Source organism: Nuphar pumila, chromosome 11 (assembly GCF_984573655.1).
Source record: "Nuphar pumila chromosome 11, dmNupPumi1.hap1.1, whole genome shotgun sequence".
Taxonomy (NCBI): domain Eukaryota; kingdom Viridiplantae; phylum Streptophyta; class Magnoliopsida; order Nymphaeales; family Nymphaeaceae; genus Nuphar; species Nuphar pumila.
The window spans coordinates 109,882,343-109,899,739 of NC_143259.1; the positions used below are offsets into that span (position 1 = coordinate 109,882,343).

The window sequence follows — 17,397 nt, forward strand, 5'->3', positions numbered from 1 at the left end:
TTGTACGGTCAAAATAAAAATCGGACACGAGCAAAAACGCTCATGTTCAGTATTACCTGATCTGCTTTTTTCTCACATCTAACAGCGTAGATGTGATTTATAGGTTTTGTTTAGATTGAACCAGCTCTTTGATCACCAGGATCTGTACAGGTTTTTCAGGTAATCCAAAATCAATGGTTACGAAGGTATCAATTTATCTCGGCTCATAAAAATTTAATTTTTCATCGAAAAAACACGTTTTTCGTAGCTCTGCATCAAAAGGAAACAAAATATACAAACAAAATATAGACACTGGAGTGGAGATTGCTTTGGACAGAAGCAACTCATGTTAACCAAACAAATGACAATAGTATGCAGTACGTTCTTGTCACATAGCGGAAAAAAAGGAACACAAGAGGGAGCATAAATTCCCAATCGGATGATGGCACCTCAGTGACCGCTGGCCCACTCATCCGCAACCATCGCCAGGTTAGAATACGAAGACCCATCAACCTCCATGGCCCTCCTTCCCAACTCCTTCATTGCCTTCATCTTCTCCCTCACTCTCTTCCCTTCCTCGCCTTCCATCAACCTCCTCACCGCCCTCTCTAACTCCTCCCCTCTCACCAGCGCTCGATCCTCATCGCTCTCCTTCTCCAATCCCAGACTCAACCCCAAGTCATTCACCAACTCGAAAGCATTCATTCTCTGCTCAGCGTAAAGCGGCCAAGCGATCAGCGGCACCCCGAACCACACGCTCTCCAGGGTCGAGTTCCACCCGCAGTGGGACACGAACCCGCCGACTGCACGGTGCGAGAGGATCGCGATCTGGGGCACCCATGACGGCCAGACCAACCCGCGGTCTCGGGTCCGTTCCAAAAACCCATCCGGCAAAATCTCCTCTAGCTTCGCATCTTCAACCCTCGGAATCCCGTCTGCTGCTCCCATCGAGGACCGTACCGACCACAAGAACCTATGCCCACTGAGCTCGAGCCCGCGAGCCATTTCTCGGACCTGCTCCACCGGCAACGCGCCCATGCTACCGAAACACAAGTAAACAACAGATGCATCGGCTTGATTGTGGAGCCACTTAACGCACTCGTGCTCGGTGCCCTTGTTGTCAAGGCCCAACAACGGTCCCACGGACAGTACGTCGGGTTTGGGAGCATCCGGGCCTAGCAGCTGAGGGATGGCCTGCATGAGTCCCGGCTCCAAGTCGTAAAAGGTATTAACCAAGATGGCCTTTACCTGCCTCAGCCTGCGCGAGTGGCAGAGGAACCACTTGTAGGTGTCGTTCTTCCTATCCACAATGGGAGAGGGCACGTCGCGCGGGGGAAGAGGTGACATGCCCGGAATCTCGATGTCGTGATCGGATTCTCTGTATTCCGAATGGATCGTGGCGTCGAGAGTTGGGAGGTGGAGCATGAGGGACAAGAAGGAGGCCCCCGATGTGAAGAAGATATACACCGGGATGTCGAACTCGGCCGCCACGTCGATCATGGCGGTGAGTAAGAGATCGGTGATGAAGGCCGGGACTTTGGTGGAGGTGGACAGGGATCGGAGGTGGTCGGAGACGAAGGGCTTTTGGCTCTCGAAGTAGAGCGAGATGAGGGTCTCTCCTTGGACCTCTTTGAGGCTGGGAGCTTCGACGTGCGGCAGGTAGATGAAGTTGATGTCCAGGCCGGTGGCGGTGGCCGCTTCGATGTGTGGGGCTGCTGCGGTGGGTTCCAAGGGGTTGTGCATCAGGAGGGCTGTGACCGAGAGGCCTTGGTTTCGGAGGAGTATGCGTTTGGAGAGCTCGATCATGGAGACGAGGTGGCCGATTCCAGGGCAGGGGAAGATGACCACGGTGGGCTTCATGGTAGCTGTTCTTAATTATCTCCTCCTTTTTTTCTTCTCCGGTGACCCCTTTCTTCCTTCGTCTGGGCTTATTTATATGCTTGTAGCAGGGCCTCTTTCTCTGGTGCATGTTGGTATTTGGACTTCTTTTTCGTTATAAATAAGTGGGGTTGGTGGTAGAAGTTCACATGGAAGGTTCAGACGAACACGCAACAGCAACACCCGAAGGTTCATGCTTTGAACGAGGAATCTTAGCCATGAAGTTCGTCAAGAAAGTGAAACGACAATACAAAACTCTTGTGAGGCCCATCTACACAGCAACCATTTTTTGTCCATCTTGACCATGCATTGGACAGTTTTCTATCCAAGGGTAGGGGAGCCAATGGGTCGGGTTTGACCTGGACAGGACTCATACCAAACTCTATAGGGTCAGGGTTTGGTGATAAACAAGAAGGCCTGATTAGAATTCAGGTCAGATCCGAAGGGTCTGATTTATAGATGGAGCTGGGTATGATTTGTGAAATTTCTTACCAGACCCGGCTCAGCCCAAGTTTTAATTAAGTTCTGTAATTTTTCAACGTAAAAATCATAAAAAAGTAGTATTTTATCTGGTATGATCCTGGTTCATGTAATCTTTATAGGATCCGGGTATGGTTTTTCTTATAGTAGGTCCAATTAGACCTGGGTCTGAACCCAGTATCATCATCTCAAGTCAGGTTTAGGTCTGGTTTCACTACCAAACCTGACCCGTTAATACACCCGTATGTAAGGGTGACATAAGTTACCGTTGTACGGAGACATCGTATTCCATCACAACCGGCCCATTTCATTCTTATAGAACTATCGAGAAATGTTGAGATGGATGGTCATCAGCAGTGGAGCTGTAGTTGCATGCTAAGCATGCAGCGCACCGTTGCATAGAAAATGACCTCGTCAAGTCGCCGATACTTGTCATTGTAATGCAAAACAAAAGAAGGTAAAGCGTAAAGCATATCAATAAAAAGTCAACATAAAAGTGCCACCTGTCCTATACAGTGGGAATCACTAGTTACTTTGGGTGCCAATAAGACACGTGTCATGTTTGGGCGGGGACCCGATTTGAACCTAAAACCGTTTTCGTGGTTTCAGGTGGATCGGGTCTGCGCCTGTCCTCGGGTACTCGATCGGAGCACGAAAACCCACTTGAGGGTTTTCTTGTGGATCGAGTCTGCACCCACTACAAAATTTTGTATTATTAACTACAGCCGTTGGCCATAGTTAATGCAAAAAAAAAAGCAGTAAATGCTTTTTAACTAGGGCCATCAGCAGCAGTGGATAGTAGCGTGCCTAGCGAATATGACCCTAGTAAATGATCATAGCATTAATGAGTCTGACCAGGTAATGGTATACTATAAAAGTATACCGCTGGCCGTAGTTAATGCTCACTATTAAGAGCAGTCAGGAGTCGTAGTTAGTGACTTTAGTCACTGATGACTATTAACTAATATATATATTTTTTAGTTATTCATATACTCCTTAGATGCAACTATCGCATCACCAAATGCTAGCAACTAGCAAGCAAATCCAAACCAAAGAAATGCATAAAGCCAACATATCATGATCATGAAAAGGCACACATTGCAACCAAAAGCAAATTCATGAGAAATCCAGCCCGAGTCATAATTGCAGTCAATTGGAAAGCACAATTGAAACTGCTAAGAAAGTCTAAATCCAGCCCAAGACATAATTGCAGGCAAATCCACAAAGTTATAATGAAGAAGATGATACTAATTTACAAAACCTTAATCAATCTGTCATAGCTTTACAAAACATATTAACAAATTTGACAGAAATTTGCAGAGCACAACATTATTGCAATCTACAAATTATGTTTATCTAACAAAGTTTCAAAAACATCATAACTCGTAACCAGTGTAACACAATATTTTGCAATCATGTACATTGAGAGAAAGAGAGAGGCATATGATATGAGCTGACAATTTACTATTATCTGGTCAAGATGAGGCTGGAAATTAGTGAAGTTGGTGCCACTTAGCATGGACAACATGCCTCTAATACGTTTCAAGCCTAACCATGGGTGGAAAGTGGAAACTTGCTAGTGCCCTCAAATATGGTACTTGCTGGTTTCTAACACCCTTAGCATTCCTAAGGCGGTTGCCTCACCAATGAAGCAGGAAACTAACATAAGTGACATTCTCTGAAATACATGATGCAGCCCTATTCTCTCTCTCTCAAACCATTATCAGTAATGTACTTGAACATATGAATATGAGAAAATTCAAGAATCAACTATCAAGCCAGTATTCTTCAATATAATAAGCTATTACATGCAAGCATAGCAAGAAGCAATGCATCATATTAGGTGTCCACTATGTTTTTTTAGTTATTTGGGAAAGCATAGCTTCCAACATCCAAGTCCTTAAATAAGTCGAATGTGACAAACCTCTATCAACTAATCTGCATAACAAAGATATTCTCAAAAAATTTAAAAGCTACAAAGAAGATATTACAAACCCATAGAGAAGGTTTTAAGATGTTTCAAAGTTTTTTTCCAGAAACACGTGCCTCTATTAGCTCTTCACTAGAGAAGTTCCTTAAAGTAAGAGATACAGCCTATGCCCGTCTGCATGTCATCAGATACACACATCTGGTTTCTCTTCAGCAAAGCAATCACCAGCTGATTGAGTGCAAGGTCCTGAGACTGTCTGTTGCACCCATCAACAAATTGAAATGAAATCAAAGTGTGCACAAAAGAAATGCCACTAATGGGCTACAAGAGATCTCAATCGATAATGAAGAAGTGATCATAGCTTGTTGTTCCTTGGTGTCAAGAGATTAATGAGTTTTATGATGGCTTATTTTCACAACCACAGGCATTCGGATAGGAAGTGTCCCCTTGAAATCAGATCCTAAGCTCCCCATACCTATAAAATATCTGGAGTTGTTTGCAGCTGATTTAATCTCTTCATTTGGAAAATGCTTAATTGCACTCGCATTAAAATTTGTGAGGTAATCCTACATATGAAACAGTTGAAAAGCCTTGCATAAGAATGCCCATTCCATTGCATAAATCATTAAACATAAAACTATTTGGTTGGACAAGCACAAAGATGTTCTTTTGCATGCACATGAATGCACTATTGTACCTGAACATGATCTTAAAAGCATTCAAGAAGTTAAAAAAAAAGAACTGTGAAAGCTTCGAGAAGCTATATGGATTTCCAAAAGTTCTCTCTAGTTCTAGCATATAATACCTGAAATTAAAGTGAACATGGCTCCTGTTAAGTCACCGCAAACTGAGCCAGTCATATGCAAAAATTTTCTGCCATGATTATGATGGGTCCCCATTTGAAGGGCCCTATCTTTCAGAGTTTGAGTTGTTGGAACTGTTGAGGCAGAAGAATATGCCAAGGATGACAAGCGAATATAAAGCAGTGGGAAAATATACAGATTGAGGAATAGAGAAAGTAACTGGTAGTTAAAACAGGCAAAAGGGGTCTCACTACTGACATCATAAAGCAGTGGGAAGATATACAAATTGAAGTAATGGTATAAGAAATTTTGGAGCTGAAGAAATACCTAAAGCAACCAAATGAAATCTAAAAATGATATAAAGCTATAAATGCAAAAGAAAGAAGCTTTTCAGTGATATCATGGTCAAGGATTTCCCAGAAAACAAGGCCAAATCTAAATTAACAAGGAGAGATAAGGTAAGCATAAAAATCAAGTAGGCGCTTAAATTCAAAGCAAAACATGCACACAAGACATCCTCCAACTCGTTGTCTTGCCTACTTCAACCTTGTTGCCTATCACAACCAAATAATAGAATCCTAATCGTTGATATTTGGTTATATATATGTAACTAATCATTATTTAAGTGTACTCCATGTAAGAAGCCTATCTTATATTCTAGTGGAACCAAGGAGGACATACTATATATGCTACAGTGACAACCTTCCTCAGCAGTAAACAGAACAACAAAGGACTGTTTAAAAATAACCCTTTTCTGAATAGTTCACATCTTCCTAGAGAGCTCCAACTTGATAAACTGCCAAGTCACCAATATATGCTTCTCCAACTTGCACTGTCAAACCCAAATCTAGTTTCACCAACTTCAATTTCATTAGTATTTATGGTAACAGGCACCATAACCGCTACCTACAGATGACCAAATAACAAGAATACTATTAAAAGTAATAATATTAATATCAACAATTAGTGACTTTACTGCCCAAGACTGTAAGATCCAGATGGCCAGGTATACAACGACCTCAATATACCAGCATTTCCACTAGTAGTAGCAGCAGCAGAAGCATGAGCTCTTTTCTCTGCATTAACAACCTCAGCACATAATTTCTCCACTTCACGAGCCATTGAGATCAAATTCTTTTCCATCGCCTGACCCTGTTCATGACATTCAGCATTGTTCTTTTTCTCATACTCGAAACAAATCCCAATCATTCCACCACAAGATATCCACACAAAAGAAAAAGCAGGATACAAAAGTCAGCAAAATAATGATAACTCATGTATTGCATAAACGATACATAAGACACACAAGAAATAGGCATGCATACAGATGTGTTTACTTTTATACATATCTTTGAATTCATGCATGTGCATGCATCATTGTGCTCAAATTGATGATCAAATGTCTTGCTGGCCTTACAGGTTCCAGCTTAAAAGTTAGATGCATAGAGCTCAATGCCAAATCTTTAGTTTTGGAATCAAATGTTCTCAATACAAACTAGTGACTTCGTTATAAGTTGATCAGCAGTTAAGCATTGGATTATCTATTACATTGGATTCAAAAATCAATAGAAATCAGGAAAAGGCAGCACGAAAGCATGCGTGGGAGCTCCAAGTGGAGTGCATAGGTTGACAATTTTACAAAGGGAAAAAAGAGTGTGATGCACATTGATTGTAAAGAAGCCCTTAAATATGGGCAACAATCAAGTCTACTAAGGACTTGAAAAGTAATATCTTTCACAAGATACACTAAAGCACATAAATCTCACAAAAAGCACTAATGCACACACATAAAAGTAAACAAATATTATAGTGAAGAGCTTGAGAACAAGCTTAAATTACAAGAAGGCTGAAGCCCTTTATATACGGCATATAATGGCTGGCTAGCCGTTGGGCCAGCTCCCAACGGCTCTAAATAGAGCCATTGGGATCTGACTAATGGCTAGTCAGCCCAGTCAAATCTGAAAAGAATAAAAAGAGGAAAAACAAAAGAATACAAAAAAAATAAAAAGGAAAAAGGAATGATACAAAAAGACCTATATTTGAAATATATATATATATATATATATATATATATATATATATATATACTGTCAAATATATACATATGTACATATAATTCTAACACTTTCCCTCAAACTTATGATGCACTCACCGAAAGTTTGTCAAGAAGGAAATTGAACCTTGGCGAACACAAAGCCTTGGTAAAGAAGTCAACAAGCTAATATTCTGATGTCACATAGGGAAGATCTATAGTCTTCATTAGGTATTCTTCACGCACAAAGTGAGAGTCCATTTCTATATGCTTTGTTTGCTCATGAAAAGTGTGATTCCGAGCTATGTATATGGAACTCTTGTTATCACAACATAATATTATAGGATTCTGAAGATGTACTCCCATATCAGAAATGAGTTGTTTGAGCCATAAGATCTCCATGATAGTAGTGGTCATAGCTCTATACTCAGCTTCTGTAGATGACAAGGATACTTTTTGTTGCTTTTTGCACTTCTATGAAATCAAGGATTTACTTAGAAATACACAAAATCCAGTTGTTGAGTGTTAGTCATTTGGACCCCCCCCCCCAATCAGTATCTGAGGAAGCAATAAGATCTAATGAGGAGGAAGAGGATAGAAAGACTCCCTTATTGATGGTGATTTTAATGTATTTCATGATTCTCATGACTCCACCCATATAACTGATGTAGGAGTGTGCTGAAACAGGCTAACCACATGAACTGCATGAGGTATATAAGGTCTTGTAAAAAATAAATACATCAGAAATCTAACCTGTTGTCTAAAGGGAGTTGGATTGTCCAAGAGAACCCCATCATCAGTTTTTATCTTCGTTCCAACAATCTCAGGAGTATCAACAACTTTGTCATCTATCAGCCCTGACCTGTCAATAATATCCAGAGCAAACTTTATTTGTGACAATATATATTCTATGGTAGAATATGATACTTCTATTCCAAGAAAATATGTTAAAAAACCAAGATTAGTCATTTCAAAAGTGTTTTTAAAAAATTGTTTTACTTTTTTAATTTCTTCTTTGTCACTCCATGTAATTAGCATATCATCAACATATAGAAGAAGAATTACAATTCCTGTAGAAGACTTCTTGACAAATAAAGTTATGTCAGTATAATATGTTTTGAAACCATATTCAGTAATAACATTCCTAAATGTATCAAAGCAGGCTTTGGGTGCTTGCTTGAGTCCATATAGGGCTTTCACAGTTTAAGCACCTTGTCTTTAGGAACCACCAACCTTGGTGGAACATCCATGTACACTTCCTCATTAAGTTTACTATTTAAAAAGGCATTCTTAATATTCATTTAAAATATATTCCAATTTTTAACATAGGCAACAACAATATGGGTTCTAACTGTAGTCATCCTGGCAATAAGAGCAAAGGTCTCTTCATAATCTACTCCATACTTCTGATAATAACCTTTGGCAACTAACTTGGCTTTATGTCTCTCCAAGGACCCATCACTCTTGCTCTTAACCGTGTAGATCCATCTACATCCTATGACTTTCTTTGCAGAAGGTAAATTTATAATTTTTCAAGTGTTGGCACCTTTAAGGGCATCTAATTCCATACTCATGGCTTTTTCCCATTCAGGTAGTCCTATGGCTTCATAGTAACATGAGGGTTCAAAGTATGAATGAATGGCTAAAAGGCAAGCTCTATGTTTAGGAGAGAAGGAATCATAAGAGACAAATCTATCAGGAATCCTTAAAGTTTGCTCAAATCTACGAATGACCGGTTGTTCAGTGGTAGGTTCTAATGTTTCATAAACACCTTGATTTAGATTTTCAGTAGAAACATTCCTATTTCTTCGAGTGTATACTATTGGTTCCTTCGATATTCCACCTTCAATAGAAGACTTTATAGAAGTTTCCTGATTATCATAATGATTATCATAATGATTATCACAACCATAATTAGAAAGCAATTTAAATAGTAAAGAGTAATCAATATCTGCGTCTTGTAACTTACATTCTTCAAATCCACTTTCATTTTCAACAAAGTTAACATTTCTTTAAACAAGGAGTTTATCATTTTTGACATCATAACATTTATACCCTTTTGTGATTCAGAAGAACCAATGAAAGCACAAGGGATAGCATGTGGGGATAGTTTATCTCCTTTATCATTCAACACATAACACTTATAACAAAATATTCTAAGTCTTTGATAATCAAGTTCATACTTAAACAGTTTTTCAAAAGGTATTTCATTTGATAGAGATTTTGAAGGCATCCTATTTAAAAGATATACTGAGCTTAAAGCAGCTTCAGCCCAAAGATTTTTTGCAACATTCTTAGAAATAAGTAAAGTCCTTGTAGTCTCATTAATATGTCTGTGTTTTCTTTCTGAAATACCATTTTGTTGTGGTGTTCTAGGACAAGATCATTGATGTAAAATTTCTTTATTTTCCAAAAATTGTTTGAAATCATTTGATAAATATTCTCCCCCAGAGTCTATCCTTAAGATCTTAATCTTACTTTCAAATTGAGTTTTGATCATGTTATGATAGCTTTTGAAGGATGCAAACACCTCATATTTAAACTTAAGAAAATAAATCCAACACTATCTAGTATAATCATAAATGAATACAATATAGTAGAAGAAGCCTCTTTTGGAAACAATAGGAGTGAGACCCCACATATCCGAATGAACCAACTCAAAAGGCATAGAGGAGTAAAATGTTTTTTGTCCAAAAGATAACGAAATCATTTTTCCAAGTGTGCATTCATTGCATTCAAAATTGTCTTTACAAAGATTCTTCGTAATAGGCACAAAATTTAATTTCATTATATTTAGATGACCAAGTCTATGATGCTAAACTTCGATATCTTTGGTTTGGACAAAATTACAAAAAGATTCTTTTGGAATACAAAGGGAGTTCATATAATACAAATCTCCTTGCCTAAAACCTTCCCCAATCAATTTTCTGGACCAACGATCCTGCACCCAACATTTGTTTGATGAGAATACAATATCACACATCCGTGATCCAAGATTTGAGAAACCAAAAGTAAGTTAAGATTTAATTTGGGTATGAATCTAACTTTTGAAATATAAAACTTGGGATTTGTCAAATTGTTTTTGAAATTTCTAACACCTTTTATTTCTAAAGAAGTTTCATCGGCGGTTGAAACAAAAGATGCATTTGAGTTAGATTGACATTAGGATAGAATGGATTTGTGTGGGGTCATATAAAATAAAGCTCTGAAATCTAGAAGCCAAGAACACATACTGAAAGTAGAGGAAGATGCAATAGTCGCCCCGGATGTAGATCCTTTGAGTAATGGTTGTAATGCCTCCGTCAATTGCTATAGAGACTTGGAAAGATCCTTGAGGCTTAAGTTGTCTTCTTTTTGCTTTGATGGAGCCGTGATAACCTTTTTTTCATAAGGTTTATAGTCTTTTTTGAATTTTGGACATTGAGGTTTAATGTGACTAGGCTCATGAAAATTGTGACAAATTACTTTGAATTTCTCTCTATTTTGATTTTTGTTGAAGTGAGGGGGCCTATAAGGTTTGATATAATTTCCTGATTTGAAGACGGTAAGAGCACAATCATCTCCTTGATTGATACTACGCGTAGCAAGAACACTATCACTTTTTCTCATATTAAGCCTAGTTTCTTCTCCACTAAGCTTAGTAAGAATTTCATGAATATGAGAAGGTGAAGAGGAAGATAGTAAAGAGGCCTTAGTTTGTTCAAACTCAGGTCTCAAACCATAGAGAAAAACAAAAAAATTATCTTCTTCAACTTAAGATCTCCTCATTTCAATAAATTTACCTTCCCATTTTGGTTCAAATTGCACAAGTTGAGTCCAAACGGAAGACAACTCCATGAAGTAGTCTCTAACACTCTTTTCTCTTTGTTTGATGTTTCTAGCTTTCTCTTGAAGACAATATTTATAAGCCATATCTTTTTCGGTGAACATACCTTTAAGATATTCTCATGCCTCACTTGCTTTTTTGTAACATAGAAGATTTGAAGTAATCTTAGTCTGAACTCCACTTAACATCCAAGATAGGATTCTAGCATTTTTCATGTCCCATTCATCTAATTTTTTATAATATTCTTCCATTGCTTTTTCTTTTTCTTCAAGATTTGTTTCAACACCATTTTCATATATAGTAATTTTAAGAGTAGGTTTGAAGATAGTACCTCTAATATACCCCATAATCCTTGACTTTTTATGAATGTCTCCAAATGTCCAGCCTAAATGATGTAGTTGCTACCGTCAAGTTTGAATGGAGGGACGAAGTTGGAGTTGCTCGAGTTGTGTGAAGAGAAGTCAACCATATTGAAACAAAGAAGAAGAAAGCATGATCCAATAGGAGGTAAAAAGGAAGATCATCAACACACTTTACGAGGTAGCTTCTATGAGCACCAATATTCTTCATGAAATAGCTTTCCACAATTAAACATGAACAAGAAGCCCCACGGCTTTGATACCATGTAAAGAAGCCCTTAAATATGAGCAACAATGAAGTCTACTAAGGACTAGAAAAGTAATCTCTCTCACAAGATACACTAAAGCACATAAATATCACAAAAAGCACTAATTCACACACATAAAAGTTAACAAATATTATAGTGAAGAGATTGAGAACAAGCTTAAATTACAAGAGGATTGAAGCCCTTTATATACATCATATAATGGCTGGCTAGCCGTGCTCTAAATAGAGCCATTGGGCCAGCTCCCAATGGCTCTGAATAGAGCCATTGGGAGCTGTCTAACGATTAGTCAGCCCAGTCAAATTTGAAAAGAATAAAAAGAAGAAAAACAGAAGAATAAAAAAAATAAAAAGGAAAAAAGAAAGATACAAAAAGACCTATATACAAAATATATTTGAAAATGTGTATATATATATATTCAAATATATACATATGTACATATAATTTTAACATTGGTGTGATATTCATAGCATCCAAACCCTGATTCATGTACACAGAAACAAGAAACTCTCTTGATTCTTATGCAACTTTTTTACAACTGAAAAAAAAGAGGTCAAGAAGGAATTACAAAGAATGCTTCGACATTGAAAAAAAAAAATCAAGCAAGGAAACCTTAGTCAATTTTTTCCTAATTTCAAGTAAAAGAAATGGATGATGATCAGAAGGGGCACTTTGTTGTCAACTAAAAACCTACTCAAAGTTCACAACCATGTCAATTTAAGGAGACATTAAAATAGAATGTTATTGGGCAGAAATCTTGAATATTCCAATAGATAAAAGAAAATAGTCAAAGAACACATCATTCTTGAGCTTTAAAAGGTACAAAAGGAAAAAAAGGCAAAGAATTGAATGCATTAGACTGATTATGGAGTTTGAGCAGCTCAAAAAAAAAGTTTTCATGTGAGTTTGTTGTACTAGTTAGGAGGATTTTAGCAAGCATGAGGTACTCTACATTTGTGACACAAAAGCTACTCAAGAGAGGAGCACTAAATAAGAACCAATTCTCTTATCAACAAATGGAGGACACAATTTCTTTTTAAGGCCAAGCATATGTATAAATTTGGAGAAACTTGAACTGAAGATAACATGAGAGGGAAATGAAGGCATAGGTGCTTACATAAAAAAATGGACAAATTCAAGAAAATATGCTCCCTCTAGAAACTAAGAAACTAGCACCACTCCATTCTATAAACAAACATGAGTAATCAAAGTGGTTGATTATCGTCTTAGTAATCTCATCTGCCGCAATGAAGATCAAAAGTTAAGATGGCTATTTCTCATATATGCCATTGTATTAGATAACAACCACAAAGGTGAACATTCTTGAAGTAGAGAAGTATTGCACTTGGGGCTTGCAAGGACCAACCTCATAATCACCATCTTACCATTGCAACAAATAGCCTCTCGATTGCTAGAGGGAGATTTTGATGAGCAAATAGCCTCTCAATTTTCTTTCGTGGCCCGCTCACCTTGATAGGTTAGGGAGAGGGTGAGGAGAGGAGAGGAGAGGAGAGGAGAGGAGAGGAGAGGAGAAGAAAACAGGGGTGAGGGTCGAATCTAAGGGTATAGGTATATAATCGAGGTCTTTTTTACCCGCCCTGCCAAAAATTTGACTGACTTTTAAGTGCCAGTTTAAGCAGTCGTAGTTAATATTTTGCTTTCATACACTGCAAAAAGTTTGGTAGGAGTATTAATTACAATCCAAAGTCTTACTTAAAAAATGAAAGAGTCATTAGTTAAAAGTCTTGATACTCATGATTAGTTATGACTCTATTAAATTATAATTAATATTTATTTTTAATTAAGACTTTTAGTAACCATAGTTAATACTTTGTATCTATCGTCTCTTTATTTTGTAGTGACCCGATCTGATGAGACCTAATCCAGAACTAGGATCGGGTCTGCACCCGATCTGATAGGACCTGATCCAAGCTCAGACTCATAAGTGAGTCTTAAGGTAGATCGGATCTATAATCAAATCCGATCTTGGACTTGAACTCGTTTAAGGGATTTTGGGTGGATCAGGTCTGAAGTCAGACTTTGTCAAACCTGGTCCTGGACCTATAACCGTTTCAGGGGTTCTAGGTAGATCGGGTTTAAACCCCACCCAGTGAACCCAGTCTGGGACCTTAATGGGTTCTAAGTGGATTAGGTATGAGTCTGAATCAGAGGGACTCAATATTTGGTTAAAATCGGGTATTGGTCTGATATTGAATTAGGTCAGGTCTAGAATCAGACCCTGTTACCCATTATAAACAGAACTGATTCAGTAATTGATTTGATCCTTTTAAGACCAGTTCAGGGATTTCAGAGACAATTTTAAGGTTTCTAGAACGGGTTCAATATTTTTTTGGGACCAATTCATGTTTTCTAAGACTGGTTCAGGAGTTTTTCAGACTAGTTAAAGGCTTTTAGTGACTGGTTCAAGGTCTTTAAGGACTTGTTCATGTCATTTTAAGACTCCAATCCCAGATATGACTCGTAAATGCATGTCTTTCTCATTAGTCTCATACTTTTTGGTAACTTTAACATGATATTTAGTATCTTTCATGTTGTTTTGAGTTATCCACAATTATTTAAGCATGAGATTATGAATGTATGCACTGTTTTTTGTGTTATGACATGCTTTATATATTTTTATGGTAAAAGATTTCGATCAACTCACTCTTGATATCACCAAAGTGACTTAAGTGGTGTTGATCGAGGGTTCTTTTGACCGTGTTGAAAGCGATATTCAGTATTACGATTGTGTGTGACTTTATGAAGCAATGATTCTACTCAAAGGTAGGTCATTGTATTACAAATTCATACAAAGTGTAATAATAAATTTTTAAACTAGCCCATAAAGCATGATTGTACCTAAAGGTACAATGTTGAATTGCATATGGTTATATGATCTACTAGTTTCACCAATTAAAGTCAATTCTTTAATAATTGAGAAGGCGAAACAACTCTGAGTATTATTGTTTTCACCAAAGTAGAACAATAATGACTCTATTATGCTTGCCTTAGAAAATGTGAATAATAAAGGGTCTCATGTTTGCCTTTTCGATATGAATCTCTTATAGAATGATTAACTCACTCTTACAGAGAATAACACAGCTGATCAAAAGGCTATCTATGAGGAGTGGGAGCACTCAAAAGACTGTCTATAAGAAGTGAGAGTGCTCAAATAGTCTTAACATATTTCTTTTATAATCATGAGTGACTAAGAATATTCGAGGCATCATCTCTCATTATAGAATAGTGAAAATTTTCTTAAAACCATGGAGGCAGAATTTATTGCTCTATAGGAAACTTCATCTCAAACCATATGGATCAGAAATTTCATTATGGGTCTTCGTGTAGTGGACTTTATTAAGCGGTCACTGAAGATCTTATATGACAATGAAGTTGTTGTGCCTTTCTCTAATAACAATAAGAGCTCCACCTAATGTTGACACATGGAGTTAAAATACTTTATTGTTAAAAAAAAACTAGAAAATCATTTAGTGTGTATTGATACAATTAGTACGAAGAAAATGATTGTCAATCCTCTTACTAAAGAGCTAGTACTAGAATTATATTCCTAACATGTAATGACGATGAGTCTATTTGATTTTTTCTGATGTATGACAATATATTATGGTTATATGTGATCACATTTTTTAAACTAAATTGATATGATTTTATGCATTATTAATTATATGTAAAGTGTCTCTCATTTTGAAGAAAAAAATAGCATAATTACAAAAATGACCAATAGAATGAGTTAGCGACCAACTTGTTCATAAAGGTATTCTTAACATGCTAAACACTCAAAATGAATAATAATGTAGTACATGGAAACATGATATCTGATATAGAGGTGTTCATCTCCATGACTTGTATGATTCATTCTTGTGATACAGGATAGCATGTGAACCCACATGAAAATTGAATCGAGATAACAATAAAGATCCTCGATGATGTATTTTTTATCTCAATGGGTCAAGTGGGAGAATGTTGGATTTTGGATCTGATCAGATCCAACCTGGATGTGACCCGTATTGACATGGGCACATCAAGGGACAACATGCAAGAGTCTCAGTACAAGAAAACATGTCATTATCGACGGTATTTATCGTCGACAATGTATGATTTATGATAGCCAATAACATATACAATGATAAATATTGTCTTCCGCATCGTCGACGCTCTATGGTCATTTATATTACTATTTTCAATGATATTTATATATCATCGTGTATCTAAAAATAAATTTGATGTTAAGATATAGTCGATATAAAATGGTCAGCTCTAGAATGTTGTCGGTAATAGCAATTAAAGGCGATGATATTTATCGTCAACTATACTAATTAAAACTGATGATAAATATCATCACCTATATTATTCAAAGCCAATAATAAATATTATCGTTTATATATTAAAAGTCGACCATAATTATCATCATAAAGATATTGAAAGTCATATATGTTCAAATAGCTGACGATAAATATCATCGGTTATAGTAATTAAATTTGATGATAAATATCATTGTATTTATATTAAAAAATATATATGTTAAAAATATTTGATGATAAATATCATCACTTGTATTATTTTAAGCCGATAATAAATATCATTGAGTATAGATTAAACTTGATGCTAATTATCGTCTTATATATATATATATATATATATATATATATATATATATATATATATATATATTGAAAAGTCGTATATGTTCAAATTGCAGATGATAAATATTGTCGCTATTAACTTTGATATAATCGACGATAAATATCATCGACAAAGTCTCTTTCTTTAAAAAATTATATTTGTACTAGCATAGTTTTTGCATAAAATTGTGCAAATTTGCATAGAACTTCTGTATAGTTTGATGAAAATTCACTCAATTAGAAGAAAAATTGCTTCTAATCGTGTGAATTTGCATAGAACTTCTGCATAGTTTGATGAAAATTCGTACAATTAGAAGAAAAATTCCATAAAATTATGTGAATTTGCATAGAACTTTCATATAGTTTGATATAAATTCGCTCAATTAGAAAGAAAATCACATGGAATCATGTGAATTTGCATAGAACTTCTGCATAGTTTTATGAAAAATTGCTCAATTAGAAGGAAAATTGCATGGAATCATGCAAATTTGCATAGAACTTCTGCATAGTTTGATAAAAATTTGCACAATTAGAAGGAAAAACACATGGAATCACGCAAATTTGCATAGAACTTCCACATACTTTAATGAAAATTCGCATAATTAAAAGAAAAATCGCATAGAATCATTCAAATTTGCATAGAACTTCTGCAGAGTTTGATGAAAATTCACTCAATTAGAAGGAAATGCAAGTGGAATCATGCAATTTTTCATATAAATTTTGCATAGTTATATGAAAAGTCGCTCAATTCTTGAGAAATTCTCATGGATTCATGTGAATTTTCCTATTCTTACAGAAACTACTCCTCGATTGTTATATAACACTTCAATTATTATAGAACACTTCAATTATTATAGAAAAATATAACACTTCAAACTTTGATATTACAAAACACTTCAAAATAAAAATTAATTATTGCCTGGCCCGTCAAATGTAACCATATGAGTGAGCGAGAGATGTAACTAGTCCTACAAAAGATTAAAGATGAAAAACTAGAAGACAAATGGTACTTCAAATTGCCTAGCCTAATTCATCTCTTAAGTCAGCAATAAAAAGACTAATGCTAAAAACAAAGAAATTTAAAGCAGGAAACTTAGGAGCATCGAGCGACCTGTGTTTCTCTTTTTTCTCAGCAGGCAAAATGTGTTCACCTACTTTAAGAGAATGGTTGATGATCTCTAGTTCTTTCTTGTAATGGTGC

General features: G+C 36.4%; 1 pseudogene across 1 annotated transcript; it reads right to left on the reverse strand.

The window, feature by feature from the left end:
* Positions 1 to 212: 212 nt before the first annotated feature.
* LOC149822806 (UDP-glycosyltransferase 72B1 pseudogene) lies at positions 213 to 1,942 on the reverse strand (annotated as a pseudogene). The gene has a single exon (XR_016426112.1). The product of XR_016426112.1 is annotated as a UDP-glycosyltransferase 72B1 pseudogene (transcript).
* Between the last annotated feature and the right edge of the window lie 15,455 nt (positions 1,943 to 17,397).